This window comes from Schistocerca cancellata, chromosome 10 (assembly GCF_023864275.1).
Source record: "Schistocerca cancellata isolate TAMUIC-IGC-003103 chromosome 10, iqSchCanc2.1, whole genome shotgun sequence".
NCBI lineage: Eukaryota > Metazoa > Arthropoda > Insecta > Orthoptera > Acrididae > Schistocerca > Schistocerca cancellata.
This window is the reverse complement of record NC_064635.1, coordinates 24,798,433-24,825,811: the sequence shown is the minus strand read 5'-3', so window position 1 is coordinate 24,825,811 and position 27,379 is coordinate 24,798,433. Positions and strand designations below refer to the sequence as shown.

The window sequence follows — 27,379 nt, the reverse complement described above, 5'->3', positions numbered from 1 at the left end:
CAATGTTCCCTTTTGCGTAACGTGGAGGATTTCCTCAGCTCCTCACTTAATAAACCACTGCTTCAGAAATCTCTCGCAATTGTGTTTGCACAACATGTTACCGAGGTGAGACTGTGTAAACTCCGCTGTGTTTTGGCAAATGAAGCAAATTTTGGCCTGGTAAACAGAGAAATTGGTAGGTTTTACTCAAAATTCAGGCCGTTGTGACTAGGCGGTACTAGGCGCTTCAGTCCGGAACCGCGCCGTTGCTACGGTCGCAGCTTCGAATCCTGCCTCCGGCATGGATGTGTGTGATGCCCTTAGGTTAGTTAGGTTTAAGTAGTTCTAAGTTCTAGGGGACTGATGACCTCCGCTGTTAAGTCCCATAGTGCTCAGAGCCATTTGAACCGTTTTTTGAAAATAAATCGCGTCATTTTCGGCGGTATTGTTTTTAGATACTGACGAAAGCAGAGATGACAGTAAATCTTTTTGAATGGTCACAATGCAAATGTGGGCGTGGAGGGCCCCAGTTAATATTTACATAAAATGTGAGTGTAGATTTCAGTTTAGAACGGCAGTTGCCCTCCAAAGCTCGACATTTCCCCTACGGCGCTCTTAGGGACCGCCCACAACTGCCGCACTTTCCACACTTCCTCAGGCGACTGCGCATCTAGCGGCCATGGCATTTTGCGGCCACTGTATCGTGTAGCGTTGCTTACGATGTGTAGTACTTCGTTATGCGTGATTTGCAGGCGGCGCAGATGTGTTGGAGCCGCGTTATCTTCGGACTGGAGCTGCATACGCCATCAGTGGCCTAATCAGTGTTATGTACAGTCCTGGCGTGTCCATTTCTCCAAGCACTGCAACTGGCCCCTGTCTCCATACTGTGCAAAGGCTATAGGTAAACTGCCTGCACTGGCGCCGTTGGAAGTCCATAGCGGCCGCTTTTGAAACCTAGCCGTGGCAGTGATAACCGCACGAAGGATGATGATGATGAAACTTCCTGGCAGATTAAAACTGTGTGCCCGACCGAGACTCGAACTCGGGACCTTTGCCTTTCGCGGGCAAAGGTAGGAGACGAGGTACTGGCAGAAGTAAAGCTGTGAGTACCGGGCGTGAGTCGTGCTTTGGTAGCTCAGATGGTAGAGCACTTGCCCGCGAAAGGCAAAGGTCCCGAGTTCGAGTCTCGGTCGGGCACACAGTTTTAATCTGCCAGGAAGTTTCATATCAGCGCACACTCCGCCGCAGAGTGAAAATCTCATTCTGGAAACATCCCCCAGGCTGTGGCTAAGCCATGTCTCCGCTATATCCTTTCTTTCAGGAGTGCTAGTTCTGCAAGGTTCGTAGAAGAGCTTCTGTAAAGTTTGGAAGGTAGGAGACGAGGTACTGGCAGAAGTAAAGCTGTGGGTACCGGGTGTGAGTCGTGCTTCGGTAGCTCAGTTGGTAGAGCACTAGCCCGCGAAAGGCAAAGGTCCCGAGTTCGAGTCTCGGTCGGGCACACAGTTTTAATCTGCCAGGAAGTTTCATATCAGCGCACACTCCGCCGCAGAGTGAAAATCTCATTCTGGAAACATCCCCCAGGCTGTGGCTAAGCCATGTCTCCGCTATATCCTTTCTTTCAGGAGTGCTAGTTCTGCAAGGTTCGCAGGAGAGCTTCTGTAAAGTTTGGAAGGTAGGAGACGAGGTACTGGCAGAAGTAAAGCTGTGGGTACCGGGCGTGAGTCGTGCTTCGGTAGCTCAGTTGGTAGAGCACTTGCCCGCGAAAGGCAAAGGTCCCGAGTTCGAGTTTCGGTCGGGCGCACAGTTTTAATCTGGCAGGAAGTTTCATATCAACGCACACTCCGCTCCAGAGTGAAAATCTCATTCTGATGATGATGATGTCTGGTTTATGAGCCACTCATCTGCTCGGTCATCTGCGTCCATACAAAGTCCCAAACGTTTACACTGTCCAACTTTTTTCACAGTCCAATCTAGCCACTGTCACGAACGATGATGATGATGATGATGAAATGATGAGGACAAAAACACCTAGCCCCTGGGCAGAGAAAATCCCAAACCCGGCTGGGAAACGAATCCGGGACCCCGTGATCCAGACCACGAGCTGCGGAGCCGCACAAGGGAGTAACATGCGCTACCTGGTGAGGCGCCAGGTAGAAGCTGTCGATAGTGGGAACGTGCAACGAGCCACCACGGCCCGGCACGGAATTACAGTAACCAATATGTTACGTTATGTTAACTGGGGACCTTGAAACGACGGAGAGGCTCCGCCCCCGCCGCAGCCGCAGTGGTCCACAACCCCACGACGACTACCGCAGTCCACTTCACCCCTCCGCCGCCCCCACACCGAACCCAGCGTTATTGTGTGGTTTGGCCCCCGGTGGACTCCCCAGGGAACGTCTCACACCAGACGAGTGTAACCCCTATGTTTGCGTGGTAGAGTAATGGTGGTGTACGCGTACGTGGAGAACTTGTTTGCGCAGCAATCGCCGACATAGTGTAGCTGAGGCGGAATAAGGGGAACCAGCCCACATTCGCCGAGGCAGATGGAAAACCGCCTAAAAACCATCCACAGACTGGCCGGCTCACCGGACCTCGACACAAGTCCGCCGGGCGGATTCGTGCCGGGGACCAGGCGCTCCTTCCCGCCCGGAAAGCACTGCACGGCCAACCGGGCGGTCCACAGTAGCCAATAACTCCTCTAATAAAGTAACTGCTTTCTCGTTGCAGTGTGCTGCTTCGTTAAATTCTGTTAGTCGGAATGATTTTGTAGGTTCTACCTCACAAACTCACTCACTAGCTTAATACTGCATTTTCTAATTAACTCAAATGATTTTTTAAAATTCAGTCTATTTAAATCATTCCCACCGATATCTGAGCTTTAGCTCTTGAGTAACTCTACCGATTTTAGCTAGTTACCTAATTTTTTCGTTCACCAACCGATTTCTGAGTTCTTTGTTTCATATAAGAGGTGAGCATGAGAAAAAAATATTGCACATCAAATTCACCCATTTTTACTTCATTCTATAAAAGATGAACGTAAGAAAATAAATAAAATGAATTGGTTAGCGCCGGCCGCGGTGGTCTAGCGGTTCTGGCGCTGCAGTCCGGAACCGCGGGACTGCTACGGTCGCAGGTTCGAATCCTGCCTCGGGCATGGGTGTGTGTGATGTCCTTAGGTTAGTTAGGTTTAAGTAGTTCTACGTTCTAGGGGACTTATGACCTAAGATGTTGAGTCCCATAGTGCTCAGAGCCATTTGAACCAATTGGTTAGCGAAGGTAAATTTTTCACTTTCATATAGGTACGAAAATCACATCGTAACGTTACGTTTAACAACGAACATACGACGTTAAAATTTATGTTAATGTTTACATTTAGCTTAATGTCGAACGTTTGTATGGATGCTTTATTGTCGTTTCGAATTTAATTGATATTCGTTCCAAATTTGTTTAATTTGTCTTCGTTTTCCTCCAAATTGGAGAGGTTAAAATTTGCTAAACTATTTTTATACCGAATCTCTTTTCCCAACAAATAATTGGAACAAAAATAAAAAAAATTGGTAGTCCCATTTTAGGACTACCTAAAATATTGTAAAATATATAAAAATTCTGCTAGCAGTAAAACGCCGCTACCTAAAAATATTGTAAAATGTATAAAAATTTAAAACGGTCTTCTGTAAATTCGACCTCCATTGTGGTCTTTTAGAACTTCTTCGTGTGTGAATAGTTCTTTATAATATTTATCGATATCTGTTTCGCTTACTTCGCTAGAATCCGAATCGTTTTCTTCCATACAACATTTATTAATTGCCTTAAGAATCTTCTTTATATATTTGTTTCTATTTCGTTTATTTAAATCCTTTAATTCTACAAAAGCATCCCTTTCCTTGTTATAAAATGTAATGTTTGCAAAACCATTTTTTAAGTAAAAGTAAATCCGAACATGCTATTTGGTATTCTTCTTCTAACAAACCATTTAATTTTTCTCGGGTAATGCATTTTATTCTTAAAAAATAGATCAATAATTTAAGCGTTTCTGTCTCCTTCCATTTATTACTATTTTTATATTTATTTTTTTTATCTTATGGGACTTAACTGCTATGGTCATCAGTCCCTAAGCTTACACACAACTTAACCTAAACGATTCTAAGCACAAACACACACACACACACACACAGACACACACACACACACACACACACTCATGCCTGAGGGAGGACTCGAACCTCCGCCAGGACCAGCCGCACAGTCCATGACTGCAGCACCTTACACCGCTCGGCTAATCCCGCGCGGCATTTATTACTACAGACTTTTAGTAAGTAATAAATAAATTTAATTGTTTTCGAAAAGCAGTTGAAACTCGGTAGTTGAGAGCATAGCGATGTGATTTTCGTACCTATATGAAAGTGAATAATTTACCTTCGTTAATCAATTCATTTTATTTATTTTCTTATGTTCACCTTTCATGGAATGAAGTAAAAATGGATGGATATGATGTGCACTTTTTTTTCTTACGTTCACCTTTTATATGAAAAAAAGAACTCAGAAACCGGTTGGTGAATGAAAAAATGAGGTAAATAGCTAAAATCGGTAGAGTTATTCAAGAAATTGAGGTATTGAGCTAAAGCTCAGAAATCGGTGGGAATGATTTAAATAGACTGAATTTTAAAAATCGGTTGAGTTAATTAGAAAATGCAGTATTGAGCTAGTGAGTGTGGGATAGTGAGCTAGAACTTAGAAAATCATTCTACTTCTGTTTCACAATGTTTAGTTCGAATGTGTTAGTATACTCCCTCACCCTCAACTGATTGCCAAAGGAACATCCCTCTGAAAGAATATATTTTCGAACACACCTCGTGCTGCCAACCTGGTCATATACACTCCTGGAAATTGAAATAAGAACACCGTGAATTCATTGTCCCAGGCAGGGGAAACTTTATTGACACATTCCTGGGGTCAGATACATCACGTGATCACACTGACAGAACCACAGGCACATAGACACAGGCAACAGAGCATGCACAATGTCGGCACTAGTACAGTGTATATCCACCTTTCGCAGCAATGCAGGCTGCTATTCTCCCATGGAGACGATCATAGAGATGCTGGATGTAGTCCTGTGGAACGGCTTGCCATGCCATTTCCACCTGGCGCCTCAGTTGGACCAGCGTTCGTGCTGGACGTGCAGACCGCGTGAGACGACGCTTCATCCAGTCCCAAACATGCTCAGTGGGGGACAGATCCGGAGATCTTGCTGGCCAGGGTAGTACACCTTCTAGAGCACGTTGGGTGGCACGGGATACATGCGGACGTGCATTGTCCTGTTGGAACAGCAAGTTCCCTTGCCGGTCTAGGAATGGTAGAACGATGGGTTCGATGACGGTTTGGATGTACCGTTCACTATTCAGTGTCCCCTCGACGATCACCAGTGGTGTACGGCCAGTGTAGGAGATCGCTCCCCACACCATGATGCCGGGTGTTGGCCCTGTGTGCCTCGGTCGTATGCAGTCCTGATTGTGGCGCTCACATGCACGGCGCCAAACACGCATACGACCATCATTGGCACCAAGGCAGAAGCGACTCTCATCGCTGAAGACGACACGTCTCCATTCGTCCCTCCATTCACGCCTGTCGCGACACCACTGGAGGCGGGCTGCACGATGTTGGGGCGTGAGCGGAAGACGGCCTAACGGTGTGCGGGACCGTAGCCCAGCTTCATGGAGACGGTTGCGAATGGTCCTCGCCGATACCCCAGGAGTAACAGTGTCCCTAATTTGCTGGGAAGTGGCGGTGCGGTCCCCTACGGCACTGCGTAGTATCCTACGGTCTTGGCGTGCATCCGTGCGTCGCTGCGGTCCGGTCCCAGGTCGACGGGCACGTGCACCTTCCGCCAACCACTGGCGACAACATCGATGTACTGTGGAGACCTCACGCCCCACGTGTTGAGCAATTCGGCGGTACGTCCACCCGGCCTCCCGCATGCCCACTATACGCCCTCGCTGAAAGTCCGTCAACTGCACATACGGTTCACGTCCACGCTGTCGCGGCATGCTACCAGTGTTAAAGACTGCGATGGAGCTCCGTATGCCACGGCAAACTGGCTGACACTGACGGCGGCGGTGCACAAATGCTGCGCAGCTAGCGCCATTCGACGGCCAACACCGCGGTTCCTGGTGTGTCCGCTGTGCCGTGCGTGTGATCATTGCTTGTACAGCCCTCTCGCAGTGTCCGGAGCAAGTATGGTGGGTCTGACACACCGGTGTCAATGTGTTCTTTTTTCCATTTCCAGGAGTGTATTTTGTTCGTCTATGACGAGTGCTTTCTGCTTTCCATGTTGTGGCCGTCGCGGCATATGACGCAGCGTCTGCAGAGGTACAGAGTAAGCTGTCATTACTGGTTTCCTGTCAGCACTCGACGACGTGATAGCCGCAGTACTGACATTCAATTGGTGGCGTGTCTGACCGCACGGTACGTCTTCCTTTCGTTTGAGCGTGCGACTTGTTGCGCGCTATAAAAAAAGAGTTTCAGTAGGTGCTTTAAAAGTACCACAGGGGAGATGACAGCACACCGTCGCCGTAGCCTGCAGCTGTCACGCCGCAGCCCAGCTGCCGGGTGTTCGGTTCTATTTGCTGTCACGTATATCGGTGTCACTTGTGGGGAGCAGAAGGCGCTGTTTCTTGCTTTGTATCCAGGTTCAGAGCTAATGAATGCTCAAAAGTTCGCATAATCGCTTCATAATTTAACATTTCAGTAGTACTAGTCTTTACTGGTGCCAACGGCCTTGCCGCAGTAGTAACACCGGTTCCCGTCAGATCACCGGAGTTAAGCGCTGTCGGGCTGGGCTAGCACTTGGATGGGTGACCATCCGGTCTGCCGAGCGCTGTTGGCAAGCGGGGTGCACTCAGCCCTTGTGAGGCAAACTGAGGAGCTACTTGACTGAGGAGTAGCGGCTCCGGTCTCGTACAGTGACCTACGGCCGGGAGAGCGGTGTGCTGACCACATGCCCCTCCATAACCGCATCCAGTGACGCCTGTCGGCTGAGCATTACACGGCGTTTCCATGGCTGCGGTTACCCTTGACGCTGCATCACAGACAGTAGCGCCTGCGATGGTGTACTCAACGACGAACCTGGGTGCACGAATGGCAAAACGTCATTTTTTCGGATGAATCCAGTTTTTGTTTACAGCATCATGATGGTCGCATCCGTGTTTGACGGCATCGCGTTGAGCGCAATTTGGAAGCGTGTATTCGTGGACGCTACATTTCAGTGGACGCTTCATTTCAGATGTGTTACGGCCCGTGGCTCTACCGTTCATTCGATCCTAGAGAAACCCTACATTTCCGCAAGATAATGCAGGACCGCATGTTGCAGGTCCTGTACGGGCCTCTCTGGAAACAGAAGATGTTCGACTGCTACCCTGGGCAGCACATTCTTCGGATCTCTCACCAATTGAAAACGTCTGGTCAGTGGTAGCCGCGCAACTGGCTCGTCACAATGATGAACTGTGGTATCGTATTGAAGCTGCATGGGCAGCTGTGCCTGTACACGCCATCCAAGCTCTGTTTGACTCAAATGGTTCAAATGGCTAAGAGCACTATGGAACTGCTGTGGTCATCAGTCCCCTAGAACTAAGAACTACTTAAACCTAACTAACCTAAGGACACCACACACATCCATGCCCGAGGCAGGATTCGAAGGCAGGCGTATCAAGGCCGTACGACAGGTGGGTAGTGATTTCTCAGGATCTATGCTCCCAATTTGCGTGAAAATGTAACCACATGTCAGTTCTACTATAATATATTTGTCCAATGAATACCCGTTTATCATCTGTATTTCTTCTTGGTGTAGCAATTTTAATGACCAGTAGTCTGTATTGCACTGCGGGCCCCATATAACAAAAGTTACAGCTTCATGGTGTCTGCACCTCATTCGAGCCCTACCGTCAGCTCTTACCAGCTAAATTCTGGACTCACGTGACTAGGCCACAGTTTTCCAGTCGTCTAGGGTCCAACCGACATGGTCACGACCCCAGGAGAGCCGCTGCAGGCGGTGTCGTGCTGTTAGCAAAGGCACTCGCGTCGGTCGTGTGCTGACTTAGTCCATTAACTCCAACTTCGCCACACTGTGCTAACGGCTACTTTCGTGGTCTGTCCCACATTGATTTTTGCAGTTACTTTACACAGTGTTGTTTCTCTGTTAGCACCGACAACTATACTCAAACGTCGCTGCTCTCGTTCGTTAAATAAACTTGAAACGTCCCCTTAGAATAATTATACATGACTGTGCTTAAACTGACACACAATATTTTTTGCGCAACGCAATCTGACTATCAAAAATCCCTACAAAAGAATAGCCCTGACTAACATTAACCTATACCTTTCACAAATCACTTACCTCACCAAAAATCTTCGTTACTCAAGCTACTGCAATACAGCGAGCGCCACTACTGCCAGCTAAATACACTCCTGGAAATGGAAAAAAGAACACATTGACACCGGTGTGTCAGACCCACCATACTTGCTCCGGACACTGCGAGAGGGCTGTACAAGCAATGATCACACGCACGGCACAGCGTACACACCAGGAACCGCGGTGTTGGCCGTCGAATGGCGCTAGCTGCGCAGCATTTGTGCACCGCCGCCGTCAGTGTCAGCCAGTTTGCCGTGGCATACGGAGCTCCATCGCAGTCTTTAACACTGGTAGCATGCCGCGACAGCGTGGACGTGAACCTTATGTGCAGTTGACGGGCTTTGAGCGAGGGCGTATAGTGGGCATGCGGGAGGCCGGGTGGACGTACCGCCGAATTGCTCAACACGTGGGGCGTGAGGTCTCCACAGTACATCGATGTTGTCGCCAGTGGTCGGCGGAAGGTGCAAGTGCCCGTCGACCTGGGACCGGACCGCAGCGACGCACGGATGCACGCCAAGACCGTAGGATCCTACGCAGTGCCGTAGGGGACCGCACCGCCAATTCCCAGCAAATTAGGGACACTGTTGCTCCTGGGGTATCGGCGAGGACCATTCGCAACCGTCTCCATGAAGCTGGGCTACGGTCCCGCACACCGTTAGGCCGTCTTCCGCTCACGCCCCAACATCGTGCAGCCCGCCTCCAGTGGTGTCGCGACAGGCGTGAATGGAGGGACGAATGGAGACGTGTCGTCTTCAGCGATGCGAGTCGCTTCTGCCTTGGTGCCAATGATGGTCGTATCCGTGTTTGGCGCCGTGCAGGTGAGCGCCACAATCAGGACTGCATACGACCGAGGCACACAGGGCCAACACCCGGCATCATGGTGTGGGGAGCGATCTCCTACACTGGCCGTACACCACTGGTGATCGTCGAGGGGACACTGAATAGTGCACGGTACATCCAAACCGTCATCGAACCCATCGTTCTACCATCCCTAGACCGGCAAGGGAACTTGCTGTTCCAACAGGACAATGCACGTCCGCATGTATCCCGTGCCACCCAACGTGCTCTAGAAGGTGTAAGTCAACTACCCTGGCCAGCAAGATCTCCGGATCTGTCCCCCACTGAGCATGTTTGGGACTGGATGAAGCGTCGTCTCACGCGGTCTGCACGTCCAGCACGAACGCTGGTCCAACTGAGGCGCCAGGTGGAAATGGCATGGCAAGCCGTTCCACAGGACTACATCCAGCATCTCTACGATCGTCTCCATGGGAGAATAGCAGCCTGCATTGCTGCGAAAGGTGGATATACACTGTACTAGTGCCGACATTGTGCATGGTCTGTTGCCTGTGTCTATGTGCCTGTGGTTCTGTCAGTGTGATCATGTGATGTATCTGACCCCAGGAATGTGTCAATAAAGTTTCCCCTTCCTGGGACAATGAATTCACGGTGTTCTTATTTCAATTTCCAGGAGTGTAAAAGATTCAAACTACGGAAGGCACTAACTACTGATAGGCATAGTAGCAAATGAAAGACTTTAATAGAGAACAAACAATGTATTTACCTCAGTAGTGTTCAAAAGTCATAATGTATATATAGCAGTTCATGATCTCCAGTATTGCAAATTTCAAAACTCCGCCATTTCTCTCCCCACATCCACCACTGCTGGCGGCTCACCTCCAACTGCGCAACGCTAGGCGCTGTTCACATCCAGCTGCCGCTGCCCAGCACTACAATGGCAGACAACAATGCAAACTAGGCACAGACTGCACACAGCACAGCCAGTGATTTGCGTACAGAGCGCTATGTAACGTTGCCAATAAGAAAACATAAACAGCCTACTTACATAGCCCCCATGCTCTCCACAAAAAAATTTACAAATTGTGTTGGGCAGTGGCCAATAAGGATTTGATAAAATTTTTCATAATTACAATAACTCAGATATCAAATGCACACACTTATTGATACAATGTTGGTCAAAACCTAAAATTTTCTCACAGTCCATAAAGACAGTCCAATTGCACTGTTTTTCTCAAAGTCTGAGCAGTAAAAGAAATTGCACACAGAAGTAGTGGATTTCCATGCAGTCTTGAAGAAGTAGTGTTGTCCTTCAACGGAAAGACAGCGCTGACTCTTGACATGCTGACAGGTAATGGGCCACAACAGAGCAAACCCACAGCAGAGTCATTCGACGTTTTGAAGAATATTAGTAGGTAGGTCATCACAGAGCAGACCCACTGTAGTCCTGGTAGAGAGTATTGGTGAGGCAGCAAAGGTGTAGACCCACTGTAGTCCTTTTAGAGACGGTCAGCAGCCATCTGTTGCGACTGTGCAGGTGCACATTCACCATCGAAGAGTCTTGCGGAGAATATAGCAAGTCCATAACCCACCACTTGTGCACTCACAAAGTTTTTTTCTTTTTTTTTTTTTCCTTAGAACCAGCAATGCTGTTAACCAGTCCCTTGCTGAATTATTAACACACGTGCAAACACTATCAGTCCCTACTTCTCACATATTGTCCATATACTATGACCAACAGAAACGTGTGCAGTGAAATGTAACTTACAAGTTACTTAATTTGATGCACTGGTGTCAATTACAATTTTATATCATAAGAATACAATAACAAAGGTACAAAATACATCATTAAAAACATAATAATACAGATAACATTTGTAGTAATACAGGCTTTACAAAATAAGAGAAATAAACATATACATCAGTGTTACAGGAATTATGACATAAGTAAATAAATAAAACAATGAGAATAGTTTTCGAAACATTAATTTCACACAAACTGCGTTGTCTATGATAAGAGGTAATACCTGAATGTGGCGTTCTCGGCACACTGTTGATAGAGAGGATCTCTTAATACTGTGGACTTCGGAATATTGAATTCCCTAACGTTTCCCTAACTGGAATGTCCCGTGGGTCTAGCTCAATCTGTCACTCCATGTTCTAGGTGTGTTAAGTCCCACCGTGCGGCCACAATAACGTCGGAAACCATTTCACATCAATCACCCGAGTACAAATGATAGCTCTGTCAGTGTACTGCCCTTTTATACCTAGTATACGATACATGTGGATATTGTAAACCCATGACGTTTGGTGCCTTGCTCTACACTTTATTATTCACACAACTAATAGTAAAATGAAAAAAGCTCAGGAATGGAGGTGCGGCTGCTATTTCACTGCGCAGTTTTGAAAAATTTTCCTTAGTGTATTTCAGAAGACTGATAACTAAAACAAAAAAAAAAGTTCGGGTAAGGGTCGAGCAACATATAAATTCCTTCCACATTAGTCTCAAAAAAATATCACAATGGAAAAACCGACATACCGACATACCTCCTTCACACACAGCATTCCCGAATGGAACAAGTCGGGAGGCGTGGGGGCTCGAGTGGAGGGGATATAAGGTAATGGTTGTTGTTGTTGTGGTCTTCAGTCCAGATACTGGTTTGATGCAGCTCTCCATGCGACTCTATCCTGTGCAAGCTTCTTCATCTCGCAGTACCTACTGCAACGTACATCCTTCTGAATCTGTTTAGTGTATTCATCTCTTGGTCTCCCTCTACGATTTTTACCCTCCACGCTGCCCTCCAATGCCAAATTGGTGATCCTTTGATGCCTCAGAATATGCCCTACCAACCGATCCTTTCTTCTAGTCAAGTTGTGCCACAAATTTCTCTTCTCTCCAATTCTATTCAGTACCTCCTCATTACGCAATGGTGGTAGAAGTAATCTCCACCACACGCTGTATGGCGACCTGGTGGTGTATAGATGCAGATGCAGATGCAGATGACGTCGGCGAGTCAGGAAGGAGCTGGCCCACTATGCGTGACGTCACAGAGGCAGCAGGCGGCGCATGCGCACTCGCAGCCTAGGAGCTGTCAGCCTGCCGGCTTGCAAGTGGGTCGCCGCTTGGGAAACGCTATTCCAGCTGGCCGCCCCTCTCAAGGCCGCCCGCGCCATTCCAGCTCCAGGAACGGAACGCCCCCTGCCGGCTGATCGACGGGTTCCTCTCCAGTGCGCCAGGCGACGCCGCGCCGGTGCGCCTGCCGCCGCGAGATTCGCTCTCCAGCCGGCTCATTTTTGCTTCGAAACTTTGGAGTCTATCACTGCCGTAGTGTGGGAGGATTCTAGAACAGTATGCACGTTCAGAAAATGAGTTGCATGCAACACTCTCTTCAAGACAGTACATGCTTTCTCAATTGGAGGCCGCAGCTCGTGGTCGTGCGGTAGCGTTCTCGCTTCCCACGCCCGGGTTCCCGGGTTCGATTCCCGGCGGGGTCAGGGATTCTCTCTGCCTCGTGATGACTGGGTGTTGTGTGATGTCCTTAGGTTAGTTAGTTTTAAGTAGTTCTAAGTTCTAGGGGACTGATGACCATAGCTGTTAAGTCCCATAGTGCTCAGAGCCGTTTGAACCATTTGAACCTCAATTGGAGGAGGATGTTGGTGATTGAAATTTCACGAAAAGATCGATCCTGGCGCAGGTTCGCGTCCTCCATCGGGCATGGGTGTGTGTGTGTGTGTGTGTGTGTGTGTGTGTGTGTGTGTGTGTGTGTGTGTGTTTGTCCTTAGGATAATTTAGGTTAAGTAGTGTGTAAGCTTAGGGACTGATGACCTTACCAGTTTAGTCCCATAAGATTTCACACACATTTGAACACTCGAACGAAAAGATCTGGCCGCAACGAAAAGCACCTTGGTTATACTGATTGCTACATGAACTGGCGTACCATATTCGTTATATTCTCTCCCTTGTTTTGGGATAATACAAAAAGAGCTGCCGTTCTCTGAACTTTTTCGATACCCTCCTGTCACTCCCACACTGCGCAGCAATACTCCAGAAGAGGATGGATAGGCGTAGTGTAGACTGTCCCTTTAGTAGGTTTCTAGCATCTTCTAAGTTTTCTGGCAGTTAAACGCAGTCTTTGGTTCATCTTACTCGTCTTACCTATTAACATTTTCTGTCTGATGATCGTCTTCGTCTCCTTTTCTAGGATTAGACTATTACCTATTCCGAACTCACAAATAAAATCCTTCCCATCTTCTCCGAGGTCTTCTAATATCTCTCTTCCCACTCGGCTTTATTGCAAGATCTCCTGGAGAATCCTATGACCTGGCGTTCTCATGTGGTATGTCTCTAATTTTCATGATACTTTTGAGTTGCTCATTAATTTGAAAATATTTAATTCTATTACAATATCTTCATTTCTAATGATGTCTGTTTTGCTGCACTTTATCGTCCTCAGAAACTTTATCTCTGCTGTTGTTCTGTTCTTTCTTTTTGTAACAACGTAGCTTTCGCTTGTTCCAGTTGAAACTGTTCGTGATGGTAATCCACAGCCATTTAGGTGAATCAATAACTTTTAAATTAATGTTATTTAGGGTTTTTTTACAGTCTAACCAAAATTTAACAGAATTTCTTTAGTATCCGTGTGGACGACCGCACACTTTTTATTGTTCAGCATCTTCTGCGACTTTTTGCACAATACTGATTATCTTGTGTAAATCAGTTTTCAGTTTATTTTTATCTTCTGATGATTTTACTAGACGGTTAACGAAGGAGTTATCTGCAATCGATCTAACAGGGGTTGCTCAAATCGTCTGCTAAATCGGTTATACACGGACGGAAAACCAAAAAATAATTAATGTAGCGTAATGTAACTTCGCGAATACATTTGTCTAGGTGCCACACGTAAGTGAATAATATTGCAAGATTACACGTTAATGTAGGTGTGAGGGAAACCATTGCAGATGTGAAGTGGTGGTACGCTAATAGCTGAGTAATAGATGTGAAACTTCCTTATTTAAATGTGTGTATCTATACTTAAACTGCTGAATGACTGAGACCCACGATATCCTAGCGCAACGCAATCTGACTGATAAAAAAAAATGGGGAGAGAACCAGACTTCCAATAATTAATTCAAAAGAATGGCCCTGACTAATAAGAAATCCTAGCAATAACCTGTACATTTCATTAAGCACTTACTTCACAAAACTCTTCATTACGTGAACTACTGCAATACAGCTAAATAAAAGATTCTAACTACTAAAGCCACTACTGCTAATAGGCATGTGATTAGCAAAGGAAACCAAATAATGTATCTTTTTACCTTAATAATGTAACATCCAGTTCAGACACGAATATAAATCGTCATTGACATCCAGTACAAAGGTATATAATCACGAATAATATTCAATCTCCAAGTCGAACATGTACAGATCGTTAGCCTATGCTAACACTTCTGACCTCCACCCTCCATCAATGCTGACTTCTCACATTTAACATCCATCACTGCTGGCTGTCACCTCCAACTGCCCAACACTACTGGCGATTAACTTCCAACAACGAGTCCGACCAGCCACAGAGTCTCTTCCAAAGAAAGCGCAGTCAGAGGTCCAATGCAAAGCGCCACAGCGCTGCCAACACAGAAGCAGCCCCCCTTACAGATGCACCCGTCACAATGCTGAATGCAGGCATGCTCAAACGTCCCATTAGAACAAATTATACAAGACTGTGCTTAAACTGACACACAATATTTTTTAGCGCAACGCAATCTGACTTTCAGAAATCCCTACAAAAGAATGGCCCTGACTAACATTAACCTGTACCTTTCACAAATCACTTACCTCACCAAAAATCTTCGTTACTCGATTTACTGCAATACAGCGAGCGCCACTACTGCCAGCTAAATAAAAGATTCAAACTACGGAAGTCACTAACTACTGATAGGCATAGTTAGCAAATGAAAGATGTTAATAGAGAACAAACAATGTATTTACCTTAACAGTCATAATATATATAGCAGTTCATGACATCCAGTGTTATAAATTTCAGAACTCCGCCATCTCTCTCCCCAAATCCACCACTGCTGGCGGCTCACCTCCAACTGCGCAACGCTACGCGCTGTTCACATCCAGCTGTCCAACACTACAATGGCAGACAACAATGCAAACTAACCACAGACTGCACACAGCACAGCCAGTGATTTTCATACAGAGCGCTACGTAACGTTGCCAATAAGAAAACATAAACAGCCTACTTACAATGCATGCATTGTGTTGTACAGTTGCCGGATGTGAGCTTGTGGGATGGAGTTCCATACCTGTTGAACCTACTCGGCTAATATGGGGACGGTTAATGCTGGTTGCAGATGACGTTGGGGTTGCTTGATGATGTCCCATATGTGCTCTGGTAATCGAGCAGACGAAGGCGACACTTCCACACTCTGTAGAGCGTATTGGGTTACGACAGAGGTGTGTGGGAGAGCTTTATCCAGTTGCAAAACAACCCCGGGAATGCTGTTCATGAATGGGATCACAACAGGTCGGATCACAAAACTAAAGTACAATTTTGCAGTCAGTGTGCGTGAGATAACGACAAGAGTACTCCTGCTGTCGTAAGAAATCACACTCCAGACCGTAGCCGGCCAGTGTGGCCGTGCGGTTCTAGGCGCTTAAGTTTGGAACCGCGTTACCGCTACGGTCGCAGGTTCGAATCCTGCCTCGGGCATGGATGTGTGTGATGTCCTTAGGTTAGTTAGGTTTAAGTAGTTCTCAGTTCTAGGGGACTGGTGACCTCAGATGTTAAGTCCCATTGCGCTCAGAGCCATTTGAACCATTTTTTAGAAACACGCCTCCCAACCTCTTCGTGGTGCTGCGATATTTTTTTCCGCCATTATATACACTCATGCTGATAACTAAAGAAAAATGCTCATATATGGTGAAACAACGCTCTGGTGGGCGGTTTGCGGGTTTAAACACCTCGGGTTATGACCATGCGGTGCATTTGACCTGCGGTCGTCGCACGGTGGCGCTGGCAGCAGTCCACATACGCAGAGGTGTGTTGGTGCATGTCAGAGTACGGTGCAGCGAGCAAGTGTGCAGACGTTTTCAGACTTGCAAATGGTGACTGTGTGTTGAAAATGGCTCAAAGAACACATATTAATGACGTTATGAGGGGTAGAATACTAGGGCGACTGGAGGCTGGTCAAATACAAACAGGTAGTAGCACGGGCCCTCCGTGTGCCACAAAGTGTGATCTCAGGATTATGGCAACGATTCCAGCAGACAGGAAACGTGTCCAGGCGCTACAGTACGGGACGTCCACAGTGTACAACACCACAAGAAGACCGATATCTCACCATTAGTGCCCGCAGACCGCCACGGAGTACTGCAGGTAGCCTTGCTCGGGACCTTACCGCAGCCACTGGAACAGTTGTCTCCAGACACACAGTCTACAGACGCCTGAACAGACATGGTTTATTCGCCCGGAAACGTGCAAGGTGCAGTGGTCCCAGGTTATGTTCTCGGACGAGTCCAGCTATAGTCTGAACAGTAATTCTCGCCGTGAATCAGGAACCAGATACCAACCCCTTAATGTCCTTGGAAGGGACCTGTATGGAGGTCGTGGTTTGATGGTGTCGGGTGGGATTATGATTGGTGCACGTACATCCCTGCATGTCTTTGACAGAGGAGCTGCAACAGGTCAGGTGTATCGGGTCGTCATTTTGCACCAGTATGTCCGCCTTTTCAGGGGTGCAGTGGGTCCCACCTCCCTCCTGATGGATGATAACGCACGGCCCCACCGAGCTGCCTTCGTGGAGGAGTACCTTGAAACAGAAGATAACAGGCGAATGGAGTGGCCTGCTTGTTCTCCATACCTAAACCCCATCGAGCACGTCTGGTATGCTCTCGGTCGACGTATCGCTGCACGTCTTCAAACCCCTAGGACACTTCAGGAGTTGCGTCAGGCATTGGTGCAAGAATGGGAGGCTATACCCCAGCAGCTGCTCTACCACCTGGTCCAGAGTATGCCAACCCGTTGTGCGGCCTGTGTACGTGTGCATGGTGATCATATCCCATACTGATGTCGGGGTACATGCGCTGCAAACAGTGGCGTTTTGTTGCACATGTGTTTCGGGACGGTTTTCTCAACATCACCAATACCGTGGACTTACAGATCTGTGTCGTGTGTGTTCCCTATGTGCCTATGCTATTAGCGCCAGTTTTGTGTAGTGCCACGTTGTGTGGTGCCACATTCTGCAATCATCCTTGATTTATGAGCATGAGTGTAGATTAGGGACGGCAGGGACCTATAACACTTACGTGGGGAACGTCAGATATCACTTGTGTTTTACTAGACGATTTTCTGTCTGATATTGCGTTCTGTGACTTTTCTGAAAGGAAATCACGAATCCAGTCCCACTACTCAGACGGTACTCTGATTAGAAGCTGCTTGCGAGGACAGGTAGTAAGAGCACTTTTGGAATGTGGAAGTGTGCAACCAACTGGAGATTTGTCAACAGCACTCATTGCTTCATTTGATCAAAGAGCTGTTTGTGTTACACAAGAACGATATATTCTGAATTAGTTATGGTTATGTGTCAATAGACTGTCATCTTCAAGTTATTTCTTAGTGTTGGAATGCCGTATTTGTTCCAAAATCATTCCACAGATCGATGTCAATGATATTGACCCGTAATTCAGTGGATTACGTGTATTCCTTTTCTTGTGTGTTACTGGGATCTGTCAGACTTCCCATTCTATTCCGTTCTGATATCTCTTAAGCAACATCGGTGGATGAGAGTGTTGAAGTGGTCCCTATTCTACCCGTCCAGAATCCGCGCTTCTGCTCCGACCCTAACGAGGCCACCATCGACTGAATGTTAGTCCCCGGTCTTCCTTCCAGTCCGTCAGTCATTCAGATGTTCCGTGGATCGTTTTCATTGTTGGTATATGGAACGAATCACTTTACAAGCTATGTATGCATGACTTGTTTGTGTACGTGTTATATACCGCCCATTCACAATGTAACAAATCGCTCAGTGGCTTAATGTAATAATATAAATGCATTAGTCTTAGATACCACTCATGTTTTTAGTGATTGACTTAAATTCAGTGTTTTTTCTTTATAATTTAAATATTCGTCTGTGTAATAGAAGGAGTTGTCAAAAAAATATAGTTTATGCTCTCCATAAAACTTGCTCTTTCGACTGTAAGATGTTTTCCGTTATTGGGAAAATGTCCAAACATTTTTGGGGCTGCACACTGAATACCTTTTTGAGCCACTGTCAGCTTTACCACTGAACAACATCGTTCATTTCTTGTCCTTGTTTTGTGCTTGTGGGCGTTGCTATCTCGCAGCGAATATACGTATTCCGAAGGAGCAAGTAAAACGTTTAACTCCTCGAAGAGGTGTCAACAAGAGTGTCGTTTCTGAACACCATACATTATTATCGCTGCTCACTTTTGTGCATTCGATGACCTTTCTGCAGGTGACGAGTTACCACAGAAAAATGTCATAAGGCATTAATGACTGGAAACAAGCAAATTATATTAAGATGTTGATTTGTTCGTTTCCTGAAGTAGCAACTGTATGAAGAGAAAAAGTTGCCGATCTTACTTGTTTGAGCAACGAAGTAATATGTGTTTTTTTTTCTAGTTCGAGCATTGATCAATAAATAGTCCCAAAAATTTGGAAAATTCTACTCGATTTACTTATTCTTACTTGCATACTTCACTAATGGTTCGTGTCATTCTGTTTTTTTGTACAGAACCGAATGCAATCCGCTTTTTTCAATTACAACCGATGTTCCTCTTTTAGAAAACCACTAAATACTTCTCTGAAAGCATTTGTAACAATTACGTCTGTTGCTTTCTATCTAACAGTATTGCTTATAACGCTTGTGGAATCTTCAAACCAGTATTAACTCTGTTTTATTCACGTTGAGCGAAGTATCACTCATGTTTGCAAAGAATAGGATTGGTACCAGACTACAAGCTGTGAGGCTGCTTTAGAGCTTTTTTCCCAATCAAGAAAACGTTGCCTTCTGCCAGTATCGTCAGAATTGTTCAATACTACTCCTTGCATTCTTTTTGTTTCTATGATTTAAATAAAGTTTCTTCTAAAACCACCAGTTTTATCCGAAACTTAATTTTTTCTGTGAGGTTAGCGTGAATCATACTAATCACAAAAATATTGGTTCAAATGGCTCTGAGCACTATGGGACTTAACATCTGAGGTCATCAGTCCCCTGGAACTTAGAACTACTTAAACCTAACTAACCTAAGGACATCACACACATCCATGCCCGAGGCAGGATTCGAACCTGCGACCGTAGTGGTCGCGCGGTTCCAGACTGTAGCGTCTAAAACCGCTCGGCCACCTCGGCCGGCACAAAAATATTCTGATAGTATTTTTCTATCTAAGGCTCGTGATGTTTGACGCATTAGTAACGTAGAAAGTATCAATTTCAATCAAGCAACCGTGTTGGAATCCGGCTGTGAAGTGTTAAGTAAACCGATATAGTTGGGACAGACATCACTTTCGAGTGTATTACTTTCTCGTATATTTCGGAAAAATACGATATCACTGGTCCTGCGTTGTCCAGAAGTCGGTTCAGAAGCTTACCATAACGCTACACGAACACGTCTCCCGTTCAGACCCAAACATCCATATATCGTCAACCACGTGTCCACAGCCTGCACTCGTACGTCCATTACGTATATTCCCATACGGGGGAGACATTTTGTGTTAAGATCGCTTGCCCGGTTTCGGCGGATAAATACGATACTGCAGTACCTGTGTTGTCCAGAAGTACGATAAAGTGTTCCGTCGGACATGCATACATCTCCGAAGCGACGGGCATTGCGATGACTATACACTACAGCCACTATGAAATATACACACATCAAAAAAAGTTTTGCTTCACCTCGGTTCCGAGAGTTACGGAACCTGTGCAGAAAATAGGAATAGAGTTCTACATAAACATCGTTGCCGCTTCTTTACTGCTCATGAAAACCAAACTTTGCAATTTTTTCCACCATACAGCGAGAATTTCAGAGATGGAGGCCCAGATTGATGTACACACCGGTACTTCTAGTATCCAGTAGCACGTCCTCTTGCATTGATGCGTCCCTGTATTCGTCATGGCCTACTATCCACAAGTTCATCAAGGCACTATTGGTCCAGATTGTCACACTCTTCAACGGCGATTCGGCGTAGATTCCTCTGGTTTGTGGGTCACGTCGTCCATAAACAGCCCTTTTCAACCTATCCCAGGCATGTTCGATAGGGTTCATGTCTGGAGAACATGCTGCCCACTGTCGAGCGATGTCGTTATCCTGAAGGAAGTCATTCACAAGATGTGCACGATGGGGCCGCGCATTGTCGTCCATGAAGACGAATGCCTCGCCAATATGGTGCCGACATGGTTGCAGTATCGGTCGGAGGATGGCATTCACGTATCGTACAGCCGTTACGGCGCCTTCCATGACCACCAGCGGCGTAAGACGGCCCCACATAATGCCACCCCAAAACAGCAGGGAACCTCCACCTTGCTGCACTCGCTGGACAGTGTGTGTACGGCGTTCAACCTGACCGGGTTGCCTCCAAACACGTCTCCAACGATTGTCTGGTTGAAGGCATATGCGACACTCGTGGGTGAAGAGAACTTGATGCCAATCTGGAGCGGTCCATTTGGCATGTTGTTGGACCCATCTGTAGCGCGCTGCATGGTCTCGTGGTTGCAAAGATGGACCTCGCTATGGACGTCGGGAGTGAAGTTGCGCATCATGCAGCCTGTTGTGCACAGTTTGAGTCACAACAAAACAATCCGTAAGTAGCGGTCATCGACTATAATAATAGCCCTTGGGCGTCCTGAGCGAGGCATGTCATCGACACTTCCTGTCTCTCTCTGTATCTCGTCCATGTTCGAACAACATCGCTTTGGTTCATTCCGAGACGTCTAGACACTTCCCTTGTTGAGAGCCCTTCATGGCACAAAGTTACAATGCGGACGTCATCGAACAGCGGTATCGGCCGCCTAGGCGTGGTTGAACTACAGACAACACGAGCCGTGTACCTCCATGCTGGTGGAATGACTGGAACTGATCGGCTGTCGGACCCCCTCCGTGTAATAGGCGCTGCTCATGCATGCTCGTTTACATCTTTGGGCGGGTTTAGTGACATCTCTGAACAGTCAAAGGAGCTGTGTCTGTGATACAATATCAACGTCCATCTTCTGGAGTTCTGGGGACCAGGTTGATGCAAAAACTTTTTTTGATGTGTGTACATCAAATATATTCGCAGTGGCGAATATGGACACTGAAGTTTGCTTCTTGTCGGCACTACAGGGAGTTTTCAACCTGTTTCCTGATATACGCTTGACAAGATTACTAGCTAAATGGAGAACGCGTACTAAAGAGCTAATGATTTTATGTCTGAGATTTTCTCGTCTCGATTGATTGTTGGTGTACTTTTGATCGCTCAGCGGACAGAGTTGTTGGTTCCATTCCATGTATAAGACCTTGCGCATAAACTGGAAGGAATAGCTCTGCTCAGCATCCCAAACCACACCATCGATCAGGTGTTGTTGCTGTGGTCTTCAGTCCGTAGACTGGTTTGATGCAGCTCTCCATGCTACTCTATCTTGTGCAAGCTTCTTCATCTCCAAATAACTGCTGCAACCTACATCCTTCTGAACCTGCTTACTGTATTCATCTCTTGGTTTCCCTCTACGATTTTTACCCGCCACGCTTCCTCCGATAATAAACTGGCGATCCGTTGATGTCTCAAAATGTGTCATGTCAACCAAATCCCTTCTTATAGTCGTGTCATAAAGTTCATGTTTCCCCAGCTGTCTTCAGTATCTTCTCATTAGTTACGTGATCTACCCATCTAGTCTCCGGCATTTTTCATGTGAAAAGCTTCTATTCTCTTGTCGTCTGAACAGTTTGTCGTCCTCGTTTAACTTCCGCAGTGCGCCAAAATCCACATAAATACCTTCAGAAAAGACCTCGTAACCCTCAAATTTATTTTAGATGTTAACGTATTTCTCTGTTTCGTAAATGTATTTCTTACTACTACCAGAGCGAATTTTGCTACGGTTGGAACTTTAATAGTGGCAACTATTTATTTACAGCTCGTAACAAATAGATAGCTGTTTCAAAGTTTTACTGACATTCAAAGTAGTCACCAGAATTGTGTATAACCCGTTGCTATGGATGTGGAAGTCGTAGGATACTCATAGCAGTGCCAGTTGTGCTGACAGTTCGAGCGGCGCGGTCTGTTGCCCGACGAATATGCGGCAGTTCTGAAGCGAATACTGTGAACTGTTTCATTCAGTCTTCTTGTAACCTCCCCCTCACTTATCGACCATAATGACAGTGAAAAATTAAACCGCGTGTACCTAATGGAAATTTGGGGAAAGCAATCGTCACCGAAGTTAATTTGTCGTTAAAGAGGGGGGAAAGGGTTACATCTAAATGAAAGGAAAAATGCAAATGAAACTGGTGGAAATTAATTTTGAAAAGGGGTAAAGTTAATAAAGAAAGTAAATGTGCGGCCGTTACGTTAACAGTTAACTAGCGGTAATTAGATATTTGAGATTTGGGGGAAATTACGGTCGCCAGTCCTAAGGACAGTTACTATAGTAACTGAAAAAGAAAGATTATTACACATATAATTAGCACTAGAAGCGTGGCAACTGAAGGTTGACAAGTGTAGTGTGAAAACTGAAAGTTTGTCAGAAGTAATAAATTTCGCTACACTCTGACTTAATTTAGCAAAAGAATTAATAAAACCGGAAAATCGAAAGTTAATTTAGTGACTGAAGTTAATAGTGAGCTTTCCTTCTGAAGCACATCGAAATTCAGTAAAATACGGTTAGTTTTGGACTACCACAACAATCATTTCAAAAGCTACTTGAATCTATGCAATTTAGAAATAAGGGATTTAACTTTGAACTTGAATTAAATGATTCTGAACAATTAACAGTAGTAAAATTTAGTACGTACCAAGCTGAGCTGCAGTCACAGGTAAGCTAAAATACGGTAACAAAACTCGCACTCTTAATTTGTGCTTGAGTAATCTAAATATTGTAGCCAGCTATGAATACCTTAACTGAACCGTGTCAGAAACTATCATAGCAAGTCGAGCGCAATTACATGCTGCCCAACCTCGAAAGCGCGGCAACTCGCGGGAGCGTCACACAACACACCTGCTCCACTGCACCACCCCAGCCAGACTCTCTCTGCCCGCACTCCATGCGGCAGAGTTAACATTACCAAAGATCCTAAACACTTTGGTTCTCCACACGACCTATCGAAGTATTCGTTCGATAGCATAGTTTTCCCTAGGACAGACCCAGCATATAAATACAAATAATATTCACAAAACAAACCAATTATAAATCGATATAAATGCATATATATACAAATAGTAAAACAATTACAATATACAAAGACACAGAAATGTTATATATTCAGGTAACAAAATAAGGAAAAAAATTTATAGTACAATAGATGGAAGTAGGAGGATATACATTTCCGGCGTTACACTCTGACAGAATTTCCGTGTGGTTGGCGAAGTTCAAAGCTTTTATTCCTTTTCCCTGAACTTTTATTCCTTTTCAAACGATTAATAAGTCCACAACGCATCGCGAGAGGCTACTCAAAGTCATCGTAAGAATAACGGACGCCTGTCTAGGAAACAACACGTTAAAAACACTTTGCATTACACGAGCGTCGGTGCTGATAGCGCCCTGTGCTAAAAATAAGAAGAGGAAGGGCCCTTCCGTTCCGCTTCGATATAACGGGTTGTCCTGCGGGCAACGCAAGTGGGCCGGTGTGTGTAAGCGGATAGCGCTATCAGCCGCCGCCGCTAGTTATGCAACCCGACGGGTCTCCGGTATCACACCGCGCGTTACACGCGTCAACTGTGCGCCCTGCGACGTGAACACGGCAGGGTTCTACTCACGTACCGACCGACAAACTGAACGCGTTCAGACGTGAGGCAACTCACCGGCCAACTTTCCTTGTCAGACTGCGACGTGAACACGGCAGGGTTCTACTCACGTACCGACCGAACGACCGACAAACTGAACGCGTTCAGGCGTGAGGCAACTGACCGGCCAACTTTCCTTGTCAGACTACGACGTGAACACGGCAGGGTTCTACTCACGTACCAGCCGACCGACCGACCAACTGAAAGCGTGCAGGCATGAGACAACTCACCGGCCAACTTTCCTTGTCAGACTGCGACGTGAACACGGCAGGATTCTACTCACGTACCAGCCGACCGACCGACCAACTGAAAGCGTGCAGGCATGAGACAACTGACCGCCCAACTTTCCTTGTCAGACTGCGACGTGAACACGGCAGGGTTTTACTCACGTACCGACCGACCGACAAACTGAACGCGTTCAGGTGTGAGGCAACTGACCGGCCAACTTTCCTTGTCAGACTGTGACGTGAACACGGCAGGGTTCTACTCACGTACCGACCGACCGACAAACTGAATGCGTTCAGGCGTGAGGCAACTGACCGGCCAACTTTCCTTGTCAGACTGCGACGTGAACACGGCAGGATTCTACTCGCGTACCAGCCGACCGCCCGACCAACTGAAAGCGTGCAGGCATGAGACAACTCACCAGTCAATTTCCTTGTCAGACTGCGATGTGAACACGGCAGGATTCTACTCACGTACCGACCAACCGACCGACAAGCTGAACGCGTGTAGGCATGAGACAACTGACGGCCAATTTCCTTGTCAGACTGCCGGTTGGGTGAGACCATGACCACCCGACAGTCCCAAAACACCTCCCCCCCCCATCCCAGGATCACTGGACAAATTGAGCCCTGTGTAGCGCTGGTGGACCCAACCGCCCGCCAAATGTTCGTCTTCTGTCACTGTGCTCGGCAATGTGTAACAAAATGCAACTATCGCGGAACAATTCCAGGTTGCCTATACCTACATAGGGTGTTTAAACAAAAGGTTCGGATACTTTGAAATGTGGTAGTACCCATCGACACAAGAAAATAAGTCCAGTAAACATGCATCTGGAAATACACACTCTCTGAGACAAACTTGGGTCCCGGTTCAAATGGCTCTAAGCACTGTGGGACTTGACATCTGAGGTCACAGTCCCCTAGACTTAGAACTACTTAAACCTAACTAACCTAAGGACATCACACACATCCATGCCCGAGGCAGGATTCGAACCTGCGACCGCAGCGGTCGCGCGGTTCCAGACTGAAGCGCCTAGAACTGGTCGGCGATTCCGGTCGGCGGTTATTGTCAGTCAGGGCCATTCTTTTGTAGGGATTATAGAAAGTCAGATTGCGTTGCGCTGAAAAAAAATATTGTGTGTCACTTTAATGATGATCAGAATAAGTAAAGAGAGTACCGTCTGAGTACGTTCAGTTTTACTCAGCTGTCTCTCTATGAAATAAGGTAGAAGTTTACCAGTACAGTCATTCATAACTTTTCTAAGGGGACGTTTCACAGAGCTTCGAGCGATTCCACAAGCAGCTTTTGGTGAAAACTTTACAAATGTCAAATGTGTGTGAAATCTCATGGGACTTAACTGCTGAGGACATCAGTCCCCAGTCCCTAAGCTTACACACTACTTAACCTAAATTATCCTAAGGACAAAAACACACACACACACACACACACACACACACACACACCAATGCCCGAGGGAGGACTCGAACCTCCGCCGGGACCAGCCGCACAGTCCATGACGAAAACTTTACAACAGACGTTGGGAGTGTGTTGTAGCTGATGGTGATTACGTTGAAGACCGTTAAGGGGCTCCGGAAAGGCTCAAAATCATGAAAAGTTCAATTTTTACTTTTTTGCGTTTTCTGAATCTGTAGACTATTACCTTTTAATAGATATATAATTTATTCAATTCCGAAGGCTACAACTATTTTTAAATTTTTTTCGAAATGAGTTCTACATGGGCGTGACCGACTGTGGCGCTGTTAAACTGCTGTCAAATGGTGTTATTATTAACGTCCGTGTTCATCAGGTACATTTTAGTGATGTGAGATAAAGTATGTGTTGTCGCTAACCTGTGATGGTTCAATATATATCGCTGGTGTGATTGTCGATTGTTTCATGTTTATTTACTCTGTCGTTATCTCGAAAATATTCGTAATTAATTCTGTTTCTTGAGTCTCTGTTTTGTTGAAGTATAATAATGAGTAAAAGTAAAGTTATTAGAAATCCTCTGAAGGCTTTTAAGAAAAGGAGAAATGTTGGAAAGCCAAAGGTATTACTGTAAATAATAAGATTCTAACATGGTACGAGCGATGCTTGCTTTAGACAAGGAACGCCTTCGGGCTGCAGACAGGGCTGTAAAGAGTCTAGAAATACAAGCAAGAGTAAACAGGAGGAGGAACAAGAGGAAGCTGGAGGAGGAGTTTGCAGAGGATGAAGATAATCCATCCTATGGACCTGGAATGCACTAAAAAGTTAATCCAATCTTTGTCGCTCGATTTCCAAAACTTTTATTTTCTCATACTAATTACATGTTTTCTAAGGATCTTCCAAACATATTTGTTTCAAACTTTCAGTAAATGTTACACAGTACCTTCTGCATAATTTAACACATCCTTTTTCCAAACAACTGTATATTTTTGAATATATAAATAAAAAATTGCAAAAAAATGTTGTGAATTTTCATTACAATTGAAAAATCATCATCTTTAATAACTGAACTAAAATTTTGTAAAATCCCTGTGTTAAGTTGTAGCCCATATTCCAATAAATAATCTGTAAAAAGTTCAACTTCCTACCTCAAATACTTTGTGAGGAAAGATGTAATTTATAAGCGTTATTTTAACATTGCAAGTATAGGGCGTTCCGGAGCCCCTTAAGGATAAGGGTGTTTCCCTTAATTTATGGGACTGTTCGGCGAAGTATCGAGGCGCAGCTCGTGCGCGACCGCACATGTGGCGGCGCCGTATTTCTCCCGCAGGCTGCCGATCAGCGCAAACCGGTCCGGACGCCGTGGCCTCGTTCCAGCTGTTCTTTTCGCACGGAGCCGCCGCTGCGACGTGACGAAATACAGGTTCGTGGCTAATGGAGCCCGCACTGACGTGCCTGTGGCTGGCTGTGTGCCCGCACGTCGAGGTGGAGTGGTCCGACGGGGGGTCAGGGGTCGCAACAGACAGGCAGGGCGGAAGAAGCCAGGCTGTGG

The 27,379-nt window shown here is 46.2% G+C and overlaps 1 pseudogene; it reads left to right on the top strand.

The window, feature by feature from the left end:
• The first annotated feature begins 6,747 nt into the window (after positions 1 to 6,747).
• LOC126106925 (5S ribosomal RNA) lies at positions 6,748 to 6,865 on the top strand (annotated as a pseudogene).
• The last annotated feature ends 20,514 nt before the right edge of the window (positions 6,866 to 27,379 follow it).